This window comes from Tupaia chinensis, unplaced genomic scaffold, assembly GCF_000334495.1.
Source record: "Tupaia chinensis unplaced genomic scaffold, TupChi_1.0 Scaffold144318_1, whole genome shotgun sequence".
NCBI classification, from domain to species: domain Eukaryota; kingdom Metazoa; phylum Chordata; class Mammalia; order Scandentia; family Tupaiidae; genus Tupaia; species Tupaia belangeri.
Genome location: NW_006204176.1, coordinates 616,432 through 628,187, shown reverse-complemented (window position 1 = coordinate 628,187; position 11,756 = coordinate 616,432). Strand labels below are relative to the sequence as shown.

The window sequence follows — 11,756 nt, the reverse complement described above, 5'->3', positions numbered from 1 at the left end:
CTTTCCCTTCCTGGGATATTCTTGCTCATAGCTCTTGACCTTATTGACTTCTTAACTCAAACATTTCCACTACAACTTAGGCTTTGTTGACACTGCACACTAGGACAGGAGTCTCCATTACTGCTGAAGACCCTGCACTACTTCTTCATAGTGTTTGTCGCATATCATTCTTAAATACTTACTTGTACTTGGTTAATGCCTGGTTTCTCCTTTAGTCCACAAGGTTCTTGAGAGACTATTTCATTCATTCATTCTTATTTGCAGTGCACCAAGCTTGGTTGAGAGGAGGTACTCAATAACTCTTTGTAGAATGGAAAAAATATAGTGAAAAATCTGATTTACATGGCACCTTTCTCTTGGCTATTAAAATAATTTTTACAGTCAGTAGGTGGCGTAGTGGTTAAAGCACTTGGACTCCCATGTAGTCGACCATGGTTTGGGTCTTGGACTTGGTAACTTGAAACTTACACCAGGTGCATGTGTGTGTGTGTGCCCAAAAATCCTGAGAGGAGAATGGAGGAAAAGGAACTGCACCATGGCCATATTCTCGGGGGTTATTGCTCACTTGCTATCTCTCTGTCTCACTGGTGAGCACATGCACCTATAGCAAAAATCTCTCTCTCAAAAAAAGGTTTTTATTCTTTTGTTTTTCTTACTATGCTTCATCTGGTTAATTCACATGAAAAGATAATTTCATCTGAAACAAAAAAGCTTTTTATTACCCTAAACAAGTTTCTCTATTTGTTTTTGTCTTCAGCTATAGAGGCATAAACTAGTGGTTCTCAATTCTGGATGAACTCTAGACTCACCTAGAGTTTTAAAATATTCCAGTGTCTGAGCCCCATCCCCAGAGATCCTAATTTTATTGGCCTAGGCCAATGAAAATGTTACATCTAGCACTCAATTGGACGAGTCTTCAAAGGCAAAATAAAATAATACTGCCTTTCAGTATTCATATAAATAAATTATTCATTAGTAAAAAAAGGCAAAGCTTGTTTTAAGCTCAAGTTGCTGAATTACACCTTTAGAAAGATGAAGTCATAAGGAGACATAGCACTGATGGGACAGGGAGGTAGTGGTATTATTTGTTGAAGCTATGCTGATCAACTAGATTGGGGAGAAATGTTCACATATTGAAATGTTCACTTTGTAAGCTAAATAATGTGATTAAATGTATAAAAAAGTTATGTAAAACTTGAAGAATTATGCCATCTACATTTGATATGTTGAGGTAATATCTGTGTCCTATTGTTTTCTTTTTTTTAAAGAATTATTTGATATGTTGAGGTAAATCTGTGTCATATTGTTTTCTTTTTTTTAAAGAATTATTTCATTCTATTTTATTTATTTATTTATTTATTTTCAGAATTTCTGACCAGAGAGAGAGAAGGTGAGAAAGCAAGCTGCCAAGTCCAGGACTCTAACCATGGTCAGCCTTGTGGGAGTCCAGAGCCCTTAACCACCATGCCACCTGCCAACCCCATATTGTTCTTTAAATTTTCTTTAGGGTTTTTATGTGTGTGCTTTTTTGTTGTTGTTGTTTAATTGGATAATTCATTTATACAGAAAAATAATTTGGATTGATCTATTTACAATTTTTTCCAATTTTCATTTCCACTGGCCCAATATATTTCAGTCAACAATGACTTGATCACCATTATACATCTGCCCTGACAGACAACTTTAAGTTCTTTCTCTCTGTAAAGACTACGATCTCTTTTAACAGAAACTTTCTGCAGTAAGATTCACCAGTCTTTTCTTTCCATCTTATGAGTAAACCCATCAAACTTGACCTAATATGGTAGAACTGTCAACACACTTTATCCTTTCTTTCAAACCAATTATTTGCAGATATCATAAAACACAGCAAATAAAATTTACATCCCCTCAAACCTTCTGCAACTTACTAAACACCCTGGAGCTGAGTTTTTCCTGTCTCTTTTCCCACACTGGTACAACCAGACATTTATAAAACATTTTTCCCCTTTCTAAAACTTATTACCAGTCAACTGCTTTCTCCCTTGCTTGCCAGACAGCCCTAAACTTTCACAAAGTCCTTGAAGTAGTTTTCTTTCAGTATTCTAGAACATACCTTGTCATTCCATGTGTTCTCACCTCCATAAAATTCTACACTTCAAAAATTGCAGTTTCTTTAATTGGCTCAAAAACAGTATGGCTTGGTGTCACTTGGTAAAGTCCTTATGATTGAAAAAAAAAAAAATATATACATATACACACACACACACACACACATTAGGGAGAAAATTCTTTAAAGACATGCCAATTTGAAAGGCATCAAAGTAAAAAAAAAATAAGAAAATACTAAAAATTACATAAAAAATAAAATAACCTATAGGTTAAATGAATTAAAAATGAGGGATGTATAGTAAAAAAACAAAAAAACAAAAACAAGAAAAACCAAAGAAACCAATAAAAAAAAAACTAATATAAACCATTCTAGTTGATAAATGGAAAACCTATCAAGTTTTATAGTTTGTTTTTCAAGGAAGTTGTGTAAATTTTGAAATATCCAAACATAAATACGATATAGATACTAGGTGCCAAATTTAAAATACAAATTTTGCATTCAAGGTTTATCAAAGAAATTCAGTATTTGCCAAATTCAAAGTTTGGATGAATACTGTAAAGATCATAACTGGTTGGTATTAGAAAGTTATGGCAACTCTAGAGAGGCCGGCAGGTGGCATGGTGGTTAAAGGCGCTGGATTCCCACATGGCCGACTGTGGTTTGAGTCCTGGACCTGGCAGCTTGCTTTCTCACTTTCTCTCTCTCTCTCTCTCTCACTCTGCCCCTCTTTGGTCAAATTGAAATAAACAAATGAATAAATAATAAATAAAGTTAAATAAAATAATTTAAAAAAAAGAAAGTTATGGCAACTCTAGAAATAGGAGAAAGCCTATTGCATAAATATTTCATTTGATTAAGAATTCAGGCTTACATGTTTTAAATAATCTGAGAAAATATCTTTAAAAAATTTTAACAGTAATTTGCAGATATTTAGCTGCCATTTTAAAAAAGAAAAAGAACAACCAAAAACAATAAAAAGGTTACAATTGGTACAAAGTACCCTTATGATGCTCCCTCCCATGCTCACATTACAAGAGAAAGAAAACTGCACACATTTATTAATAAAACAGTCTCTCCACCAGCGAACACAGAGAGCTTCCTTTATACCAAAGTCTCCTTCTGTTTGCCACTTAGCTGGGCATTGTCCCTTGAGCCTTTATGCCCTTAGTGTCTTCTGCTGTCTGTACACTGGGACCACACTCTGAAGCATTTTCATCGACTTCTGTCTGAATAATGCTGGAAACCATGGACGCCCTTCTTTGGGCTCCGAGGTTGGAGGCAGAGGGACAGTTCTTCACAGTCCTCATGCTGCTCTGGCAAGCAGTGGGGCTCTGAGGGGCTGGCGGCCCGCTGGAAAGGGGCAATGGCTGCTCGAATCCAACTGAACCATTGCTGCTTATGGAACATGTCATTGGCCGGGAGAGTGTGAGACTGGCCTGGAGAGGGGTCTTGGAAGAAACTCTAAAGATATTCTTGGCTTTATTGGAGTTGCTGAAAGCCCCTGGAAAGGATCCTCCCATGTGCACATCTCCATCCTGCAGGTCCTCCAGCACCAGCTCCTGTTCTGGGATTGGCCATTGGTACACCTGGTAAGAGTGAGGCGCATTTCGTGGCGCAGGCAGAGTGAAAACCAGGACGTCTTGAGATAAGAAAATGTGAAGTTTGTGTCCATTTTCATTCTTCCGTTCTCCATGGTGCAGCCACACTTTGCTTGCTTCGATTCGAGGGTCCCTTTGCTTTTCATCTAGGTACTCCAGCTTGTCAATATAATATTGGCACCCAGATTCGCCTTTCTTTAAGTTAGTATCAGAGAGAGCACCTTGTATTATCAACACAGCTTCCTCTAAAAGCTGAACGTCAGGATGGTCTTTTGGAGTGTGTCTAAGAATTTCTTTGAACAGTAAAGGGTATTTGATTAGGCAGCTCCGAGGGATATCTAGGAAGCTCCAGACGTCTAGTTTTCTACTGAACAGAGACTCCAAACTCCAAACAGAGACTCCTCCCTCGCTGGAGGAGGTCTTGGACTCTTGGATCCTGTTTGTTTTGGTCCAGAAAGCTTTGGCTGCTAGCTGGTCACTACAGTAGCCTTTGTAGGCCTGATAACCAGGTCACAAGAATGTAACTGATCTGTTCCACTGTCCCATTAGGCTTGGTTGCTTTTCCTATTCTTGCCAACAAATCTTTGTGCACAGGTATGTAAGCATCCACATCACCAAATATGTGTGTGAGTTCCTCTTCTGACATGATAGACAACTTTAACATTGGGTCATGTAGGCCTTTCTTGCAAGTTTGAGATCCTCAATTAAATCCTGTTCACCTCGGGACATTTCCTATATTGCCTCCTGATGTTTGATCTCTCAGGTGGTCAAAGACTCCTTCATGCTGGTAGCTAGCATCTCGGACCACAGCACATTGCTTTTTCTTTTGGCAGGTGTGGGGACTGTTGACCTGCTAGACAACTTCTGGGCAGAGGCTGGGGATCTGTGGTCACCACAAAGGGAAAATGACTGTATTGTTTGACCAAAACATCTGACTGCTCCATTTCTTACAGGAGAGATTAAATTTGCCAGAGATGTGACATGAGCTAGAGATCGAACTCTTTTATTGCTTAGTTCCTCTTGTTCTCTGAAGGACTGATTATTAATGTCTAGGACTCGTATGTTCCTTGTAATAGGTAGGAGACCTCCGATCTCATTGTGGGCCACCATGCTTTACCAAGTATTCCTTCAAACATTCCCAATTAATCCACTCCCGAATTAGCTCTGTAGCAAAGCTCTGCAGAAGTACAGAGGCTTTTCTTCGGAGTGCTCAGCCACCCATGGCAGTCATGTGGCCCGTGCCTCCTGCTAGAGGCGGAGCTGACCACTTCTGCCAGCCACAAGGAACAGGCACGCAGACCACAGGCCCAACCCCGTATTGTTATGATACCTTCTGGGGACACATTGGTATATATACTGAATATACTCTCTAAATTATACAGGGACTCTTCAGATATGTGGTCAGTAGACACTGAGCATCCAAGACACTCTGACCCCTTTAGATCAGTGGTTCCCAACCTTTCGGCACCAGGGATCAGTGGAAGACATTTTTGGCCCACCGGTGGGGATTGGAGGGTGGACAGGAGGATGGTTTGTAAGAGCACACAGCCTAGAGCCTTTGCACACACAGTTCACAGTAGGGTTCTGTTCCTATGAGAATCCGATACTGCCGCTCATCTGGCAGGAGGCCAAGCTCAGGAGGTAATGTGAGTGATGGGGAGTGGCTGTATGTATAGGTGAAGCTTGTCTTGCTTACTGCTCACCTCCTGCTGTGGGGCCCAGTTCCTACCCAGCCACAGACCCATAATGGGAGTGGAAGATACCTGACTTAGATGACCTACACTACACTATTCAAAATATTATACCTCATACTCTCTTAACTAACCTACGTCTACCTTTGCAGGAAAGCCATATAAGAGCTTTCCGATCAGGCTTAAGTCATAACTAACTTATGTCTGCATTTGCTGGAAAGCCATGTAAGAGCTTTCCCATCATTTATTTGTTTAGCTGCTGCAGCAAGGGAGCATACCCTTTAAAGGAACCATGAAGGGTGTCAGAGAGCAATAGCTTCCTACATAGTGAGTAGCTGCAGGGAGTTTTAGTGAATAAGGGACTTTGAATTCTCTAGTTTCTAGAGAGAGAGATGCTTCAGCAATTTGATAATTTCAGTAATCCTTTCCTTTCTCACATGAATAGCTCTAGAAAGCACTTTTCTTTTCCCGTTTTCTTAGTATTCTGAGTCCATGTCTGAGAACTTCACTATCTGATTAATGTTCCTGTAGGTCTTTTTTGTTGTTGTTTCTGGTAGTTTTTATTCATTTTGTGCAGTCCTTTTATGTTATTTTTTATTATGCAGCATTTTGCATCTGCAAAAATGAGAGAAGAAAAATGGAACCCTAGGAAGATGTAATCTTCCTCTAGAGTGGATTTACACTTGCTCTTACCTGGCTACTTCATGGTTCCAGTCAGTGCTAGGCACTGAGATCATTTGAAGCTGAGCTTCAGTTTCTGTGAGTCATCTATTTACTGCCAGCTCATCCCTGTTCATAGCGTGCAACTCTTCCTCTCTGACACCGAGAGTTCATCACACACTCACCCTTTCAGCCATTTTATTCTCTGTCCTCCAAACCCTGTGAAGATGTAGAGGGCACTGATCAGGACAAACCTAGATGGCACAGAGTACTGTAATGCTGGAAGCCACAGGGCCAACTGCTGGTTTCCAGTCCTGCCCTGCATCAGCCTGAAACAGACCAAGCATGTGTGTGCATGTGTGAGACCATGACAAGCTGGCGGGCTGGAGGAAGGGGACCTTAGCATGATGACACCTTGTCAAGGGTGTTTCGATATTTCTGTAATTCTCTCTTGCACATGCTTTCTGTAATGAATAAAGTTAAATAGAACTTAAAACAATTTTAAAGTACTGCTCAACCCCTTAGCTTTCTCCTCTAGGAATGACAAATGAGCCTTCTAGGACTGGTAGACATCACCTGTGTAAAAGTGACTCCAAACTCCACACTCACTCCCCAGGCCTATGTCCACCTCTGGCTTTTGTCTCAGTAAGATTTTGTTGTTTTATTAGTTCTATGAGTCTATCAAGCAGTTTTCAAAAAACGTTGTCCAACTTTTCTAGTTGTCTTTATATGAAACTTGTGTGTGTGAGGCTTCTGCTATAGGACACATGTACTCACTGGTGAAAGACAGAGAGCCAGTGAGAGGGAAAGTGAGAAATCCTCCCCCCCTCACCTGCCCCCCAGGGAGGATGGCCACACCGCAATCCCTTGTCCTCTATTCTCTTCCTGGGATTTTGGGCACATGCACACATGCTCAATGTAAATTTCAGGCCGCCAGGTCCCAGACATGGACTGTGGTTGGCCATGTGGGAATTCAGTGTCATAACCACTATGTAACGTGTTGGCTCCCCTACCATATAATTTTTTTTTTAAATTACATTTTCTTTTCTTTAAGGTTCTTGGATAAAATTATTAATCTAGGTGTCAGATGATGGCATAATGGTAACACAACTGGACCCATATGGGAAAGGTGTTGGGTTTGCATCCTGAGACCTCCCTGAGCATGCCAGATGCACGTGCATATATCTATGAGCTAGGTCAGCTGAGACAGGGGGGTGGATCACAGCACGAGGATCCTGTTGGGAGATACCTGCCTCTCTTTGCCCCTGTATCTCTCTGTCTTTATGGAAGAGATAAATAGATACTTAAAAAAATAGCAATCCAGAATTGGGATATTCACAAACTCTGTATTAGTAAGAATACGTTGTTATCCAGACCTTCACTCTCCCAAACCTTGATGGATAACCAAATTAATCTTAACTCTTTCCAAGAACTGTTTACATTAGTTAAAGGAAGAGTCAACTAGAGAGTTGTTGTTAATTGCACTTCACAATTAAGTTGACCAGTGCTGTTTTCTCCTACTGGCTTCGCGTTAATTAACTTAGAATGCAGCCCTCTATTAATGAAACAGGAAGGCATTCATGAGGGGAAATATCAGTTATAAACCTCCATGAATTAAAGTAACAAATCTGTTCATTTAGCTGTTACTTTTGCATAACTTGTCACCAAAGAAAGTAGGATGGCTATGGTCATTTTAGAGACATTACTTCATTACAAGTAGATCTGAGACCAAAATTGGTTTCCTTTTCCTAAACCATGTGTATCATCCACATCTGTTAAATAGAAGGGTTGTTTGCAGAGTCAATATATTTTTGCCATTACAAAATCTGCAAAGGGACACAACAACAGAGTCTCGTCCAAACTTACAGTTGAAACATAATATTTTTCTTTGCCCATTTTTTTTTTTTGCTGTTGAAGTTCATTTAAATTTAAACTAAGCTTAGACATGTTTATAGTTCTAAGGAAAATGCCCGGTTAGAACCATAGGGTCAATATAATAGAAATGGAAATTTTCCAGTCTGAAAGCATTTCATAGTATGATTTAATGGTGACAAAACAGGAGTTCTCAGAAAAATCTAATTTCCATTTCCCTTGCTGCAAGTGTTCATACAGTTTAAATTGTTAATATCCTTGAACCTAGACCAAGATCAGGAAGTGTCCTGAAAATAAGTGATTTTCCAGTTATTTTTCTCTGAATGTGCCAGGCAAAAATGCAGTGGAATAGAAATGGACCCAATCTGTTTTTATTAAGTGTTTCTTAGGGCAATTGCTTTGTGAGAGGCCAGTAGTACCATGAGAGGTTATGAAGTGTCTTGTAAGAATATTAGAGAAATATGAGATTAGGGTACATGTTAATGGCTATCTTAAGGACTGGGCAAACTTGGAACAGATGCATATTTTGAATATTAACTAAAAAAGACAAGGGCTATGGAATTTTATCAAAATAGTAAGCTAGAGAGCAAGAAAGAAACTAGTATCATTAGTTTTATTTTTGTTCTTGGGATTACAGACAAACAACAAAAGCACTTTGATAACTGTCTTTAGCCACTCTAAGCTCCAGAGAGGGGAAATAAATTTCCAAATAGGAATTGCATCTGAGCTTCAGCGTGGAGATAATATGTAACTGCTGACCACCACCCGCCTGGCCTTCACATGGTTTCTCAGTGAATGGTTCGTTCTTCTTCTTCTTTAGGAAACCACACCAAGCTAACATGGGGAATATTTCAAGGGCTTCCTGAGAAGCTGGCAAGAGGCACACAGTATATAATTTTATTATATGTGTATATGAACAGAGCTGATTAAGAGCACATTGTCCTTGAGGCCAGGCAGTGATGCAGTGGCAATATAACTGGATCCACACAGGAAGGTCCTGGGTTTCCATCCTAGGACCTCCCATTAAATGCTGGGCCCTCGGAGACGGCGGATCACTGTGAGGAACCTGTTGAGGGTACCTGTCTCTCTGTTTTCCTATCTCATGAAAGGAGGAATAGACTTTTAAAAAAAGAAGAATGCTTTATCCTATAATCAAGGAAGAGAGAAAGAAAGAAAATGAATTTTCCTTCGAAAGTTGGGAAATGAATTAATTTCAGTGCAGATGGCTACATTCCACTGACTCTGCTTCTGTTGTCCCATCTCCTTCTGTTTCTCTGACCTTTCTGCCTCCTTCTTATAAGGACCGTTGTGATTTTTATATTAGGCCTGATGTTAAAGATAAACACAACTGGACATTAGGAAAGGCAATAACAACAGATTTTTACTGTAGAAACTACTGATTGTAATGGAAGAGCTGAACTCCAATCTGATTTGTACAGAGATGATGGGGCATTTTAGAGGAAGAATGAGGGGGGAGGGAGGCGAGTGGGATTGGGCAGAGACAGAGAAGTGAAGAGGCAAGCACAGGGGTATGGCCACACCAACCTGGTCAGGGAGAAGATAGCATCAATGAGGGCCGGTAGGCGAGGGCATCCCTAAGGTGTGCCATGAAAGAGAGCACCAATGGAAAAAATCATTAACAGTAAAACAGACAGGGTGGGCAAGAGGAAGAAGGTGGCAGGGACCAAGTGGTGGAAAGACTCCTCTGGTTTTGTTCTGTTAAATATTATTGCTCTCTATGTGAATGTAAAGAGTGCAAGTACATAGGCTTGTACATATAATTTGCTATTTGATGCTGATATACCTCAGAGATCTAGGTTGTCATTTTGGGAAAAAGTTTATTTATTTCTTCCATCAGAGAGAGAGAGAGAGAGAGAGGAAAAGAGACAGGCAAACACAGCAGGGCCTTCAAGCTGCAATCTGCCCCCAACTTTAGATGGCCTGGATCATGAGCATGCATTTGTGCGCCTGGCCTGCTCAGAGAGATCATGGGACATGAACCCAGGACCTTTCCCATGTGAGTCTAGTTACACTGATGCTGTATCATCCCTTGGCTCTAGGTTTTCATTTAATAACGCTGTATAAATCTACTAAACCACCAACAAAGAAAAGTGCAAGGTGTGCAATATTGATATATTTGGGGCCAGCTGGTGGCGTGGTAATTGGGGCAGCTGAATCCCATATGGCCAACTGTGTGGGTCAAGTCTCAGTGTGTCCCTCAAGTGGCAGCTTGTGTGTGCATGGGTGCCCAAAATCTTGAGAGGAGAATGGAGGAGAAGGGATTGCCATCTGGCCGTCCCTTGGGGGAAGCTTTCATCCTCCCCATCACCCACCTCTCTCTGATAAGCATACATGCCCCTTATGACAAATTAAATAAAAAAACAAATGAATAAAATAAAATATTTATAGATGACCTTTACTTTTTTTTAGGTGGAAGTAGCCGCTTGCTCTTTAAGCAAAAAGGTGATTGGTTAACCCATCAACCACGCGTACACAATCATTGTAATTGGAGAAGGCACAGAAACTTTGTTAAAAATGTATGCAAATATAAAATGAATTGACTTAAAAGATCCTATAAAATGCATCTCAAAAGCTTTCACATCTAATTTAGCATCTCCAACAAGCTAAGAAATTCAAATCTGATGTTACAAAGAACTATAAAATTTGGAAATCCTTCTATATTCATTGTTATCTCCCTGGTAAACAGTGTTTAACTCATTAAACCAAGAATTTCATAATAGAAAGCTTTCCTTTTGGGACCAGCAAGTGGCATAGTGGTTAAGGCACTGGACTCCCACATGGTCGACTGCATTTGAATTTCAGACCTGGTGGCTTGAAACTCACACCAGGTGCATTTGCATGTATGCCTAAAATTCCAAGAGGAGAATGGAAGAGAAGGGATTGTGGTGTGGTCATCCCTATCCCTGGGGGTGACATCTCACTTTTAGTATCTTCAACAAACACATGTGCCCTATAGCAAGAATCTAAAAAAAAAAAAAAATTTTTTTCCCTTTTTTTATGACTTGGAGAGAAATGAGGAGTTAACTTTTCACAGTAGAATTTCAGCCATGTGACCAATGGCACTTTCTTTTATGTGTGTATTTCACATGTATTTCTTGGACAATGACCTCTTTGCATTTGACATACTTGAAACATTTCCTTCCTCTTCAGTGAGTGACTTCATATCTTCAGTTGCTCAGACCTTCTTGAGACCTGTCTCCCCCTTGTACCCAAGGTTTTTTTTTTTTTTTCTCTTCTTTATTTTCTGTCTGCTCTCCTTGAATGCAAGCCCTGAGGTAGTAGTACTTTCACGGCCCCTGTTCATAAACAGATCCTCAGTGTCTAGACAGAGTAGATATTAAATTCATATTTATATTTATTTGATAAATTAATAAAAATATTAACAATATCTTTTTGGTATAAAATACTTATCCTCTTAGGTGAGATTTTTTTTTAACTGACTATTTTTGAGGGCAGTTTTAGATTCATCACACACTGGAGAGGAAAGTACAAAGATTTCCCACATACCCCCTTGCTCCAGTACGTACATAGCTAACCCCATTAGAACATCCTACCAGGGTAGTACATTTATTCCAACTGATGAACCTACATTGACACATCATTGTCACCAAGAGTCCCTAAGTTACATCAGAGTTCCCTCTTGGTGTACTCATTCCATGAGTTTGTACACATTTATGACATATATCCACCATCACAGAATCACCCAGAGTATTTTCACTGTACTAGGAATCCTCTGTGCTCCTCCCATTCCATCCCTCTCTGTTTCAAGGTGAGGTTGCATAAACAAATCAGCTTCTTAAGTGGTTAAGAGAACAAAGATTGAGG

The 11,756-nt window shown here is 40.0% G+C and overlaps 1 pseudogene; it reads right to left on the bottom strand.

The window, feature by feature from the left end:
- Positions 1–3,219: 3,219 nt before the first annotated feature.
- On the bottom strand, positions 3,220–4,797 carry LOC102497541 (neuroepithelial cell-transforming gene 1 protein pseudogene; annotated as a pseudogene).
- Between the last annotated feature and the right edge of the window lie 6,959 nt (positions 4,798–11,756).